We start from the raw sequence: 15,892 nt of genomic DNA, 5'->3' as shown, positions 1-15,892 counted from the left end.
CTAAATTCAACCTTTTTTTTTTTTTTTATATATATATATAATGCTCCTAAATTCAACCTTTTGATCATGAAAGAAACGTCAAAAGTTGATTTAGACGCAGTTTGGATAGCGCGTTTCCGCGCGGCGCGTTTCCAGTTCTGCGTCTTCTCTTTTTTTTTTTTTTGGCCGCACTTGCTGACTTTAGAGACAAAGTTTACTGTTTATGTACTGTTCTGCACTGTTTATGTACTGTTCACGTACTGTTCATGCACTGTTCACGCAATATTTAATATTAAAAATAGGTCCCACAACACTATTTACACATTTAAAAATTATTTTGCTACAGTGTTTTCAGCAACAATCAGTTTTCAGCAACTTTTAACAACAATAAGTGCTATCTAAACGGACCCTAAGTTTCTTTCACTTCTTGTCTCCAGCGAAGACAACTATAATTCTTCCTTTTTGACTAAGTCTATGATATTATGGAGTTATCAATATTAAAGTTTATATTTTTAGAATAGTTTCAAATTAAATCCTATAATTTAAAAGTTTTAATTGAAAATTTAAAGTTTATGAATGGAATAATAAATTAAATTTTATAATTATGTTTTAAAATCTTTGTTTTATACTATATATATATATATATATTACAAACTTACCGTTGTGCAATCTGTCTAATTCTTTTTCAACCAATAATTAGACTTATTTCCTCATTTCTGAATGGATTAATAATAGCTCTTAAAAAAATTAAAAATTATAAGAAAATTTTAAAAAAGAAGAAGAGAAGCTCTTATAATGTCATTTTAAGTGGGTTCTTTGATGATTTATTTAAAAGCTAGCCAATAATTAAGATTAATATGGCACTCGTGGCAGTCCAAGGTTGAGTGCATTTATTTATCAAGATCATACACTACTGCACATAAAAAGGCAAAAAACATTAGTGAGTGGATGTCATGTTAAGCATATAATTAGACGCGTCCAATTCCAAATAGTGTTTAACCGAAGAATATTATCTTTTCTTTACTGTCATCAAATGCGTATTTTGTTTATATTATTTTAAATTTACCACGTCAAAAATTCAAACTCTAACTCCAACTAAAGTAATATACAAATAGATTTCGTTTATCTATAAATATATAATAATTATATATCACATAAATTTGGATGCAATCACTCTACCATTTGAATTTAATTCTCCGTTTGTTTCGATTTAAAATATTTTTAAGAAAATATTTTCTAATTTTACAGTGTTTGTTTTGCAGTAAATATTTGATTAAAAATAAAATATTTTCAGTCAACTAAACCAACTTAAGCAAATTTATGTAAAATATTCTACGCTTTAAAATTTTAGTAAAACATTTTACATTTGCTCACTCCCTTACACCCCGATACTTATCACTCCCACAATCACTTTCATGCTTAAACTCTCCCTCTTATATTTCTCTCCAAAAAACCCAGCCGCCTTCGGTCCCCTCTCCCACCAATCCCTAGCTCCAAGGTTTGAGGCACCCCCAGCCAGCTCTAGATTCCATCGGTGCCACTGCCGGTAAAACGCAGGTACTTTTTTGTCTTTTTAGATTAGATTTCTCTTTTTCTTTTCTTTTCGTTTTTCTTCATCTCTAACCTTTCTCTGGTTTTTCTTAGGTTTGATTTTTACTCTTTGCTGGAAAAACATCTCAAAGTTTTAGGTTTTATTTATGATGAATCATATTTAATTTCTTATCATTTTTCATTTGGGTTTTTCGGTGTTGATTTGGTTGTGTGAGATTTATTTTTTTTTTCGATGATTTTGACATTTGTTGTAGGGTCTATAATTTTCAAATCTGTTTTTTTTTTTTTTTTTTTTTTTTGGGGTTTTTTGGGGGTGGGGGGGTGGGGGGGTTTATTTATGTGTGGCATTATGATATTTTGTGATGAAATTATTGTATACTAGTTTATGATATATGTTTGAGATCAAAGATTCCTTGTTAGAATTTGAACTAGCAGATCTAATATGAATTTATTTGAAGGTCTAAAAGTTGAAGTTTTTCAGATTTGGGCAAAATTTTCTACAAAGACCAGCCTTTGGTCATCAAGCGATAGAAGGTGACGAAGTGAAGAGGTCCAAATGCCGACCAATTCAACTTCAATAACTTCGAAAAAAGTCTCTTTCAAATTTATCTCTCTTTCTTTCATTTGTCCATGTTGGCACTATTACATGATTAACATTAAGAAAAGTAAGAAGTCAAGAGTTGGATTTGAGAGTGGACCAAAGAATTTATGTGCTGCTCAATGTTTTTTATACATCATTAATTGTTACTGTGTACGCCACATGAAACCGATTTTACTTAGCTCTAATGATCTCTTGTTGGTCTCTATGTATTTTTTGGAAGTTAATAAAAAAATGTTTTAAATTTTTACCAGTTTTTTTTCCCATTTTACGCTATGTTAAACATTGAAAAATATTTTATACAACATTTTTATGTTTATTACCAAACACTGTAAAATGAAAATATTTTTTCTGCAAATATTTTACGTGTAAAATATTTTACCTTTTCAAATGTTTTAAATTCTCATGACTAAATGTAAATAAAATCACCCTAAACCCAAAAAGGCGTCGTTTAAAGGGTCCCTAATGGAGAGGTTTTTTTATTTTATTTTATTTTATTTTTTAAAATTTTAAAGAGACTAATGGGAGACCTTAGTTGAATAATTTTGAAAATTAGTAGACTTAATTGAATGAAAATAAAATTAGAAATCTAAAATGGATTTTAGTCAAAATTAGAGTGTGTAATTTATAATTTAGCCAAAATTTATTATAGGCTCAAATCAATTTTCCTCATAGATGATTCAAAAATGAGTTCGGTCTAATATGCTCAAGCCAGCCTTAACACTATTGTGCACCCTTAACTATGGCTAATAATTGCTTGTGGGGTGTCGGGAGCAAGCGACAGGGGTTCAAGTTTTCAGGAGAGAGTTCAACACACATATATACTTAGATTAGACTAGAGTAAAAATTCTATCTTGTAAAAAAAAGAAAAACTATGGCTAATAATATATATTTTTTGTGAAATAAATTTCTAAAATGATTGTCATTTTCTTTTGATAATTTGATAGTTATAATAAGAAAGGGGAATATGAATTATGGATGTCCCCATTAAGAACACTTGGTGTTTGGTATATGAGAATTCACATTATCTCTGGCACCTAAATTCCTTGAAATGTGATATTTAGAAAGAGAGGCAAAAACATAAATGGATTCTGAAATCAAGAACCTCACAAAGGTATGGATCACGGTCATCACATCTCTTTGTTATTGTTACTAAATAGTTGCAAGGATCCCAAGAGGAATGATAAGGCTCCTCTTCCTCCTCCCCATCTTTTACCTCTTCACCATGCTCCCTTGTAACATCAACTCTATCAATCTTGGTGGCCCCACTGCCTTCTTCCTCGGTTGGCTTGGCAACTTCAAGTTCCTTCTCTTTGCTTTTGTCCAAGGCCCTTTATCACCACCCCCACAAAAACTTCTTCATTTCATATCCATAGCTTGCCTTCCATTAAACTCAAACAAGACCCACCTCTCTACACCAAAAACAATAAAAACCCATCTCACAAAAACACTCCAAAATCCCATTATCATACAAAAGTGCCTAGATCTATCTTGTTGGTCATAAAAGCCTTGTTTCTTGCCATGATAATACGTGGCTATGACAATAGACCAAATTTACATCCATATGTTATTTTAACTCTTTACTGTTGCCACATCTATCTTGTTGTAAAAATTGTCCTAGCCTTGGCTGCTACCCCGGTTCAAGCCATTTTTGGGTTTGAGATCGAGCCACAATTCAATGAGCCCTACCTTGCCACCTCACTACAAGACTTCTGGAGCCATAGGTGGAACCTTATTGTTACTAATATTTTACAACTTACAATTTACATTCTTGTTTGTCATTTTTTTGCTCATTTAATTGGGCCACATTGGGATGCTCTACCAGCCATTTTTTCAGCATTCTTAATGTCAGACCTATCTAATGAAGTAATATATTTTTTGTGAAAGGTGACATGGTTCTTTGTGTTACATGGTATGTGCACAGTTATTGAAGTTGTTGTGAAGAAGACGGTGACTGACAAGTGTCTGTTGCATGGGGCAATTTCAGGGCCATTGACAGTCAGATTCGTCATTTTTCAGGGCCATTGATGATTGGCTGTTCTTTCCACAATTAATAAGGAATGGTGTGGATATAAAGGTAGAGGAGTACTCAATTTTAGTTGATTTTGCCTACCATTGCAATTGCCTTTGGACAAAAGTTAGGGCGAAAATGGGCAACAAAAAAAAAAAAAAAAAAAAATTTTTTTTTCTAACTATCTAGTTAGTTGTTAAGGTTTTGAAACTATATATTTTACTAGCATCTCGAGTCTAAGAGACTCAATTTATGGGCTATAAATCGAGTCCTTGAGGGTCGATTTTCATGTTTTAATTGGGTCTGAGTTAGCATTTTTTTCACATGGCGTCCACATGGAAATCGAGTATCTGAGACTCGATTTATAAGCACATATATATAAGAACAGCTCTAGCGAAAAAGAAATCAGAGCAGAAGAAAAAAAAACCGAAGAAGAAGGAAAGAACCCAGGCCGACTCGACCCAGGCCAGAATGCGACCCAGCCGCCGTGCTAGCTCAGGCCGCGCGGCTTGGGTCTTTTAATTGATTTGATCTGACTCTTTCTCTCACTCTGACCTAGTCTTTCTCTCTCTCTCTCTCTGATTTGATCTGATTCGGTGAGGTGAGGCCGCGCATGAGACTTCAAATTTTTTAAAATTTTTTTGCTTTGTAAATCGAGTCTTAGAGACTCGATTTCCATGTAGTTGCCACGTGGAAAAAATGCCACATCAAACGTGAACAACTCATGAAAATCGAGTCCCAAAAACTCGATTTATAGACCCTAAATCGAGTCTCTTAGACTCGAAATGCTAGTAAAAAATATAATTTCAAAACCTTAACAACTAACTAGATAGTTAGGAAAAAAAAATTAGTTACCCATTTTCGCCAAATGTTAGTGTCCCATTTTTCAAAGGTGCTCACCACACTTTTATGTTGTATCTTCATTTGTCCGAAGTCCCTACAATTACAAAGTCACATCTATTTGTTCGTGTAGTCAACAGCTTAGAAAAATATTCTTCACAATGGATGAAACTTTGAATAATGAAACAAAATAAAGAAAAAAAATTTCTTTTAAAAATTCTCTTAAATGATTCACACTCGTGTTTATAACTTCATTACTTGATCTTCTGTATTTTATGATGTTCTTTTACTTTATTATTATTATTATTATTATTTTGCTTGTTTAATTTACGTATTATATACCATTTTTCATCATTTATATTTTATAGCAAGAGGAAGTTCTGTAATGGGTTTATTTATGCACTTATTATGCACTTGATGATGGTGTGGACTGGTGATTGATCAGATTTCAGAGCAATTTATAAAAAAATAAAAGGTGGTCACAATGTGTTAGACAATAAAAGGACAATATATTTGGCTTCCCTTGACCTTCTATTTAATTGTGTGACGAGTAATTCTTAAGCGCTTTCAAGCACGGTAACATGATATTTCTTCTTCTCATATTCATGACAAATCACACCATAAATTTAATTAGTGAGATCTAACATTTATGTGAGAGGAGAGAATACTATGTCACCATGCTCTAAAAGCACCAAATAATTCTCCATGTGTGATTATTATGCTTTGAGCGCAAAAAATTAAGCTCAAATTAGCAGTCATCTTATAGATGGAGGGTTTGGTATTATATGTAACAACTCTAGTATTGATTCAATACAATTCAAAATGCCTATTATCAGGATATATATAACTTCTTAGGAAAATTTAATGAAAATTTATATTACAGAGACACAAAAAGTAGCAAATGATACATAAATTTGCAAAAAGAGTACAATATTTATTATTTTTTGCAAATGTGTACAACATTTGCCATTTTTTATATGTCTACAATATAAGTTTATGTTGTAAGTACAATATAATAAACATATAAGGGTCCAACTTCTTAATTACTTTAAACAATAATAATATGTTATTATTTTTTATATTAAAAAAAAAAAAAAAACAAAGAGCAAAAAACTAATAGTTAGATTTTTGACAAATAGGCACTAATTCAATTATACAGTTATAAAATTAAATGTCCTAAAAAAGATGCTTTTGTTAACGAAAGGAAACTTCAGGATGTAAAATCCAAGTAAACCTAAATTTTAAAGGTGCACTTTGCAACATACTCTTATTTATAATTGTGGTAATTAATGAGCTAAAATGTATTGGAATAGAAATTGAGTCATATATGTGCCCAAAAAAGATGAGGGAGGAGGTATTTGGTTAGATTGGCTCTCTTGGATATGGACCTAATTAATTAGATTAATTTTAGTATCACATACTATAAACATTTTGATTGATATCTTCATTTATCTAAATATCATTAGGTCAGCTAAATTCCCCCAATTTCTTCTTTTGGTCACAACATTAATTCAGATGATTTTTTTTTTTTAATTTTTTTGAGGGGGGGGGGGGGTGTAAAAAATAATTGGATGAATGGTTCATAATTGTCTTACTCTTATCAACAATATATATAAAATGAAAGATTTGGCTTTTTGTTGACTTCTTGTAAAGTTTTCAATTTGTTTCTTTTGGTATTATAATTAAGGAATGAATTAAAAAAATATTTAAGCAAAAGTGAAGAGTGAAGATATTTATATTAAATAAGGGAGTATTTTAAGGTAATCAACTTTAGAATATCATTCTCAAAAAAAACTTTAGAATATCATAGCATAAATCAAGACAAGAAATAACATCTAGCTCTAAAATGGTTTTTATTGGTTAATGTACTTGTGTAATTATTCTCCCTATATATAATAATTCTTTCTTAATATTATGCTCTTTCAATATTATGGTTATTCGAAAATCATAATCAATTCAAATATATATATTCAAAATTTTTTATGCCATGGCCCCAAGTTATAACGAGACTCCACCAATATTTTTGAATCTTTTATGGAAAATTAGAAGTAACATTTTTATTTTCGTTTCCAAATACTAACAATGTGAAAGGTACACAATTTACAAGGTTTTACACAACATCCAGAGATATTGATTGTAACTAGTGCGTTATTACTCCACATGGGTGCATCTTTGAAATCACTTTCATAGTTTCATTATATATTAATCACAAGATTCACATCAACGAATCACGTCAACAATGGTAAGATAAATTATGATACTTGCTTTTCTCCTATTGAATGTTTCAGAAATCACAATACTGAGTGCTGTTTGCGTTTGCTTTTCTAGTATTGTTGTACGTCACCTAATAAAAAATTCCTTTTCTTGATTCTAAAAAATTCTGGCCAGATTCCTTTATCACTTTAATGGAATTGCATCTTGATCGCCAGATTCCTTATTTTATTGAAATTCTATCTTGTTTCATACAAAAGACAAAAAAATGAACTTAGTGTTTGGAGAAAATCGGAGCAGTAATTAATATTATAGTTAATACTTTTTTTTAAATTTTAAATTTAGTTGTTGGTTTCATAATTATTTTAAGGTCAACTATTACTTTAGTTTGCTTTTTACTGAAATCCACTTAACTTCGATCGAATTGGGAAATTCTCTGGTGATATACCGCGCCCTTTTCTTTATATCCACTTAACCAAGATGTTACTTGCTCTTCATTTTTCGGTAAGGATGGAGATATGCAACATCAATTTTTAGATGATAGAATTCTTTATTGTGTTAAGCTCCATAGAATTAGACAGCTTTGATGAACTCCCTTGGGTATGTTTCCCATAATGTACATTGTTGAGGTGCAGAATAAATGATAGAATTCAATTTGTTAGAAATGGTAAGACATAAATTTTATACCATCTTAGAATAAAAACACATTAGAAAAAAGTAAAGAGGAGGAGACTCAACCAAAAAAAAAACAGTAAAGAGGAGATTAGAGAGAATAATAATAATAATAATAATAACATGACATTATAGATCCATATTTTGTAAAGGAAATTCCCAACCAATTATAGTTTTACTTATACCATTGTATATATGGTAAAGTAACTTAAGTTTGGGATGATATAACGTGCTTGTGTTGGGCGGTGGGTCCAAACCCCACTTGGATCATTCAATTGTGATTGTGACTATAGTAAAGTGAGCCTTCTTGGGGCGGCCAGTGATATCGAGTGAGTCTTCTTTGATTTAAATATCCATTCTCTCTCATATTTTATTGTTGATCTCTTTTTTCTAAAATTGTAATGCAATGATTTTCAAATAATGAATGACACAATATTAATAATTTTCTTAAATTATTATTGTTTTTAAAAATTTAAAATGTCAATATATATATATATATTTTACTTTATTTTAGTTTTAAAATAAAGTGGATTTAAATAAGTTAGATTAACTACTAAAATTTCTATCATAAGCTTTGTAACTCAACTAGTTACCACCTCTAGGTGTTTTTTATAATATCCAAAAGTTTAATTCTCTTATCATCCGTTGTAATTATCGAATTAAAAAAAAAAAAAAAAAAAGTAAACTCTCTTGTACTCAAATAGTACATGCGATCAAACCCCACCTATATCAAAATAAAACTCATCAATGTTTTGACCCGATAAGAACCATTGTTTACGCATGTGTTAGGTTAATTTAGAAAACTTATACAATTTTAATTTATTTGTGAGAAATTGTTTTAAATAATATTGCTTAAAAGTTGGGTTTCTAAAATGACGAAAAATATGGACAGGATAAAGTAACAAGTAATATTTTTGATGTTGTTCCTTTTTTGAAAAATTTGTCAATATTTTTGGTGAATAAGTTGATTCACGTTGGGTAGTTTCTTAATAATTTTTAATTTTCTTATAAAAAAGATCATGCTTATAGAAAATGAGTATATATATATATACATATTAAAGGTTTACAGGTATTAGTCTCAAGACCACTTTAAAAAGAATTTTGTAATTTCAAGAGAGCTCAGGCATTTGTTTTTTTCTAATAATTTGATAGTTGAGAGTTGAAGAATTTAAACTCTAGATGCATGTCTCAAGTGAAAACATAAGAAGATACTAATTAAGTTATTAACATTGGCTTTATAACAAAGGTTTGAATGATTTCTCTTTTTCTCTCTATCACAAATGTACCTAGTTAATGACTGTTACTTCTAAGCAATTGTTAGTTTGTTACTATGTTTAGTTTTTTTTTTCAACCTATTTTTATATATATATTTTTTTTTTGAGAAACACATATTTTTATAGTTAATAATAATAATAATAATAAAAAATCCTACATATACACATATTTACGTGTACGTATATTTTTCTAAGATCGTGACTAAATAATTCTTACTTTAAAATGAATAGCAATTTTGTTTCAGAGAATCAGAATACTACCGTACTTGCAACATGGTAATTTTGGTTTCAATTTTACTATTATTATTTTCTTTTTCTTTTTCAGTACTCAATCTCAGCACCTTAAATAGACTGGATTAAGGCTATGAGAATTAGTATGTAAAATTCAAAAACTCATTGGTGCTTTTTAGAATGACTGTCGACGGAGCAANTTTTTTGAGGGGGGGGGGGGTGTTCAAATGATTTTAGTTTGATTATCTCTTGTCACCTCAAGCTTGCCCTAATCTACGTTCATATTAAAATAATGACTAATGAGTATAAAACTAATTAATGCAACATCAACTTCTTTTTTGATAATTCAAAAAAAAAAATAATATATATATATATATATATATATATTGTGGGGAGAAAAGGCCCAGCCCAACATAATGGGCCGAAAGCCCATAGGAGAGCTATTTTGCGATCGAGAAAAAGGAGATGGAAAAGGCAGGGTCCATCTGGAAGTGGGATCCTCAGAAGGAAGAATTATTACAATCCGAAGAGGATATCTCCTGTCCGAAGAGGTTGTAATCCTCTGACGCAAATATTATAAATCAATTGAGTGTGTGAAAAGCCAAAATGACCTTCTGAGGACTTCACCTGATCAAGATAAGCTCTGAGTATGCTGGAAAACGATAAGGATGGAGAAATATCTAAGGGGGAAAGCTGCTACCATCGTATTTAATACTCTGTAGCAACTTTTCTGGCCGCATTTATGTGGAGAAGACCCCTGAACAGTGCATCCTAACCTACCGCCACTCACACAAAGCTAAAAGAAGATGCTTGACGTGACATGCACTCAAGCAAACTCACGGATGAGGAACAAGTGGACGATGGAGATGAAGAGAAGGGTGGCTATATAAAGGAAGGAGGCTCCTAACGAGAGATAGAGGAAAAAAGAAGAACAAAAAGAGAAAGAGAGAACTTGACTGTAACCCTAAGACCTTTGTTTATCAGATAAACAATAATATACCTCTTCGGATTTTCAGGTTTTACGTGTAAATTCATGTTGGCTTGTGTTTGAAAGTTGTGATTCGTTGTTGTCAATCCAATACTTAACCTAACTCTTTCGCCCATACTCTACAAATTTATTGTTTTGGGCTTGGGCCACAAATCCTAACCCTACAATTGGCACCGTCTATGGGAAGAGCTTGAGTGTAAGGGGAAGTAGCAGCAGTTGATCATGGCTGAACCAGGGCAACAACTGGCAGAGTCTGGGGCGTCCCAACATATTGATCCTTTTCTTAATTTGGAGCGGAGGCAAGACCGTGAAGGCAGTGTGCATACTACACACACTGAACGAACTCAACCTCGTGGCGGAAGTCATGTTTCTCATGCAGAGAAAAACAGCATGCAAATAGAGATTGAAAGGTTAAGAAGGGAGCTGCGCCATGCGAAAAGAAAACGTGCTGCCTCGCACTCTGATGACGACTCCGGTGACGGACAAGACATCACCTATGAGCAAAGGTCTTGAACTCCAATCAGCGAATCTTTTTCATATGAGGATAAGCACCCTCATAAGAAGCAACCTTAAGGGCCACCATATGGAAGGGTGGGCAATGATGCCATGAGCAAGGATTTGAACCGATTCATCTCTAGGTCCGCGGATAGATGTAAACCTTTCTTCTTACTGATCAACAAGTGGAAGGGATTTGAATGGACTGAAGAATGTGCCTCGGCTTGGAGCAAAGTAATTGATGAAGTGATTATCAGAGTTTTGTATGAATCGAAACAAAGCCAATCCATTCTTCATATGCCACATTGGAAGGCACATCTATTGGTATATCTTTTCTCACTGTTCCTGAAACTCTAGATATATAATCTTTTACTTATCATTGTATTTTCCTTTTTTTCCAATTATTTTTGTCCTTTTTGTTCAAATCTAAGAATATTACTAAAGAACATTGGGGCTGTTGCTAACTTCTCCAAATGTCAGGTTATGGTATTGGCCTCTGTCTGCCTTTTTGGATCACCAATGGTAGTGGCTGTCTCCCACTGTTGGTTTCACGACCAATTGCGAGTTATAACAGTGGATATCCACTCTGATTAAGTTCACAACCTTTCTTTTATTTAGTTGACATTTACTTCTTGGTGAAGGTAATGTAAAACTTTTTGAAAAAAAAAAAAAAAAAAATCAAATCTAAAGTTTTATTTATTTATTGTAACATTTCAGTGTGGGTGTGGCGAAGAGTCACCTGAGACATAGTCATCTAACAAATGCCTATCATATAAAAAGTAGGATACAAAGATAACAAAGACATAATTCTTTAACAAATACTGATTATTTGGATTTATTGATGGTTAATCCGGACACTATCAAACGTTTGATTTGTTCTCTAAAACACCAATAGTCTTATTAGCATGTGCATGAACCAAAAGCCTCCTCAGTAATATGTCCAAAGCTGGAAAAATGAGGATCCGGCTTTAGCAAGGCTCCTGTAAAGTTGTTATTTACAACTATTTTGTGTTGACTTTAATTCCATGCCAAATTTGATTGTAATTCTGTTCAATCATTTTTCTCTATATTTTATGTGGGATTTTAGTGTAAGGGTTGTGTGTGAGTGAGAGTTTGAAGACTCAAGCTCTTATTGAAGATCAAGTGGATTTTTCAAGAAGATTCGTGAGAAGCTATCCCGCGAAGTAAGCCATGTGTAGAGCACATGACTGGAATGCGAAGAATAATGGCAACCTGGTTTTTGCGAGTGTCTCGTGAGTAAGGCTTTTCCGCGAAATACTTGCAAAACATTCTATTTTGTTATTTTGTCATTTATGCTCCATCATGTCTTCACCCACACTATATATACCCTCATTACCCATCCTGATCAGAAAAAGGCCATTAAAAATTTACAGCCTCCTCGGAATTCGAAAGAGGTCCAGAAGTTAACGGAGATGACAGCTGCTTTGAACCGATTCATCTCTAGGTCCGCGGATAGATGTAAACCTTTCTTCTTACTGATCAACAAGTGGAAGGGATTTGAATGGACTGAAGAATGTGCCTCGGCTTTCCAACAACTTAAAGACTACTTGTCTTGGCCACTAATTATGTCTAGCCCTGAACCAGATGAGGTCTTATTTGCCTATATCGCAGTGGTCCCTCATGCTGTAAGTTTAGTGCTGGTAAGAGTGGATCAAGGGTACAAAGGCCGGTCTACTATGTAAGTAAGTCTCTACATGAAGTCGAGATTAGATACTTGCCATTGGAAAAAGCAATTTTGGCAGTAGTACTTGGAACACGAAAATTGCCCCACTACTTCCAAGCACATACTGTCGTTGTGCTCACGCAACTCCCACTTAAGACAGTACTCCGAAGTGCCGATTACACGGGGAGGATAGCTAAGTGGGGCACTATTCTAGGATCTTTTGATATCAAGTATATGCCTCGCACTTCAGTCAAAGGGCAGATCCTTGCAGATTTAGTGGCCGAGTTCACGGAGCCCAGTTTAGAAAAAGTAACGATAAAGAGAGACATGGATTGAAAATTGGTCGGCATGATTTCTCAACAAGATCCTGCCCGTTGGGAAGTGTACATAGACGGCGTTGCGAACCGGAAAGGTTCTGGAGTGGGGCTGGTCTTGATATCTCTAGAAGGAATCATCATTGAAAAGTCATTAAGGCTGGATTTTGGCGCAACCAATAATAAGGCAGATTATGAAGCCCTATTGATGGGAATGGCTGTGGTCCGAAGAATGGGAGGAAAGGCCGTGGAGTTATTCTCGAATTCAAGATTAGTTGTGGGCCAAGTACAAGGGGAGTTTGAATCGAAGGATGAAAGAATGCAAGGATACTTGAATCGAGTCAAACGTCTGCAGGTGGAATTCGAATTTTTTAGCTTGCTACATGTTTTTAGAAGTAGTAACGCGCACGCAGATTCTTTGGCCACACTAGCCACCTCTTCGGAGCAAGACTTACCGAGAGTTATCTTCGTTGAGGATCTCCATGAGCCCACCGGAGTAGGAGGGGATGCAGTCCGAGTGCACCAGATTCAAGAAAGTTTCTGCTGGATGGATTCCATAACCAATTCTTGAAGGATGACACCTTGCCAGAAGAGCGGGGAGAGGCTGACAAGATCTGAAGGAAGGCTACCAGGTTTTGGCTATCCGAAAACCGAAAGTTATACAAACGTTCCTACTCAGGACCGTACCTATTGTGTATTCATCCAGATGTGGCTGAGTTGCTACTAGAGGAATTGCATGAAAGAATTTGTAGGAGTCACACTGGAGGCAGGTCATTGGCCCACCGAGCCCTTACTCAAGGGTATTGGTGGCCGAACATGCAAAAAGAAGCCCATAACTATGTAAAGAAGTGTGATCAATGTCAGCGATTCACACCGAACATACACCAACCAGGTGGAGTCCTCAACCCACTATCTAGCCCGTGGCCGTTTGCCCAATGGGGTTTGGACATAGTGGGTCCATTCCCCAAGGCTGCAGGAAACATGAAGTACCTTCTAGTCGGCACAGACTATTTCATGAAATAGGTCGAAGCTGAGCCTCTGTCTAATATCCGAGACGTGGATGTGTAAAAATTTGTGTGGAAGAGTATTGTCACCCGTTTCAGAGTTTCTCATACTCTCATTTCGAACAACGGCTTACAGTTCGACAGTAACGCATTTCGGAGTTATTGTAGCGAACTGGGAATCACGAACAGATACTCTACTCCTTTCTATCCTCAAAGGAATGGGCAAGCTGAAGCAGTTAATAAAGCCATAGTTAATGGGTTAAAGAAGAGGTTGGACGATGCGAAGGGTAAGTGGGTTGAAGAGTTGCCACACGTGCTCTGGGCTTATAGAACTACACCTCGCAGATCTACTGGAGAGACTCCTTTTTCAATGACTTATGGGGATGAAGCTGTCATTCCTTTGGAAACAGGTTTCCTAACTTTAAGAACTAGCTTGTTCAGTCCGGCCAGCAATGATAAGCTCTTAGAAGCAGGCTTGGATTTGATCGAAGAAAGAAGAGAAAGTGCAATGGTTCAGCTGGCGCATTACCAGCAGAAGCTTAGGCAGGGCTATGATGCCAACGTCAAGCTAAGACCCTTAGAGCCTGGTGATTTGGTACTCAGGAAAGTCATCAGCACTGCGAAAAACCCAGCCTGGGGAAAATTAGGACCAAACTGGGAGGGACCATATCGCATTACTTCATGTGCTGGCATTGGGGCATATTTCCTAGAGGACTTGGATAGTCATGTAATACCATGCCCCTAGAATGTAAATAACCTCAAGAGGTACTATTATTAATCGAATCATTTCTTTGTTCATTATGATAACTTGACACTCCTTATTGGTTCTCTAAGTGTTTAAACTTAAACTCAATCATGCCTATAGTCTTCGGACCAGATAATTTTGGGTTAGTTAACACTCCTTATTGGTTCTCTAAGTGTTTAAACTTAAACCCAATCATGCCTGTAGTCCTTGGACCAGATGATTTTGGGTTAGTTAACACTCCTTATTGGTTCTCTAAGTGTTTAAACTTAAAACCAATCATGCTTGTAGTCCTCGGACCAGATGATTTTGGGTTAGTTAACACTCCTTATTGCTTTTCTAAGTGTTTAAACTTAAACCCAATCATGCCTGTAGTCCTCGGACCAAATGATTTTGGGTTAGTTAACAATCCTTATTAGTTCTTTAAGTGTTTAAACTTAAACCCAATCATGCCTGTAGTCCTCGGACCAGATGATTTTTGGTTAGTTAACACTCCCTATTGGTTCCCTAAATACTTATGCTTAAACCCAATCGTGTTTGTGATCTTCGGACCAGGTGATTTTTAGTTAGTTAATACTTTTGTGCTGTTATTAATACTGAGTTATTTTTAGAATAAATCTTGCCTGGCATTATTGACTGTGTTTAGTGTCAACTTTAAACCTGTGTTAACATTCCTAAGTATACATGCAAAAGGATTTGTCCACTCTTATAATATTTGTTACGGTCATCCTTTAACAGTAACCTTTATGTATTGTCTTCTTCAGAACCAATTTTAATTGCATATATTATCGGCAAGACAGAGTAATTATGTTTGCCTACATTGCTATAATTACAAAGTGAAGTTACTTGTAACAAAGGAAAACCATACAGTATGCAACAAATACACAAAAACTAAAAGAAAAACTACTTCATTGATCAAAATAAGATAGTTTACAACCCCCTGCAAAAAGAGGGAATAAAAAAAGAAAAAAAAAAAGAAAAAAAAAAACAACAACAACAACAACAAAACAACTAAAACCTAAGTTTTTGCTGGGGCTTGGTCTTTGAGCTCCGAGGATATTTTCTTTCCTTCCAAGACCTCGCCCTTCTCCTGAGGTGGCTCAGTAGGGGGGCCCTGATCACCTAGCTGGCTGGAATCCTTGGTAGGCTCAAGGATGACTGGGGGAGCTTGGTCAACCAAAGGCTACTCCGAGACCTCTGGGAGTTATGTTGGAGGAGGTGCGTCAGCCTCTGGAAGCTGTCGGATGTCTGGGTCATAAAAGATATTCTCAAGCAGCCTCAGCTCCGAGTCAGCAGGC

General features: G+C 34.5%; 1 pseudogene; it reads left to right on the top strand.

Annotated features, from left to right (window-relative positions):
• The first annotated feature begins 3,212 nt into the window (after positions 1-3,212).
• LOC112003342 (long-chain-alcohol O-fatty-acyltransferase-like) lies at positions 3,213-4,156 on the top strand (annotated as a pseudogene).
• The last annotated feature ends 11,736 nt before the right edge of the window (positions 4,157-15,892 follow it).

This window comes from Quercus suber, unplaced genomic scaffold (genome assembly GCF_002906115.3).
Source record: "Quercus suber isolate HL8 unplaced genomic scaffold, Cork oak 2.0 scaffold_791, whole genome shotgun sequence".
In the NCBI taxonomy this organism is placed as follows: domain Eukaryota; kingdom Viridiplantae; phylum Streptophyta; class Magnoliopsida; order Fagales; family Fagaceae; genus Quercus; species Quercus suber.
Note: the sequence above shows the minus strand (reverse complement) of the source record. Positions and strands in the feature narration are given on the sequence as shown.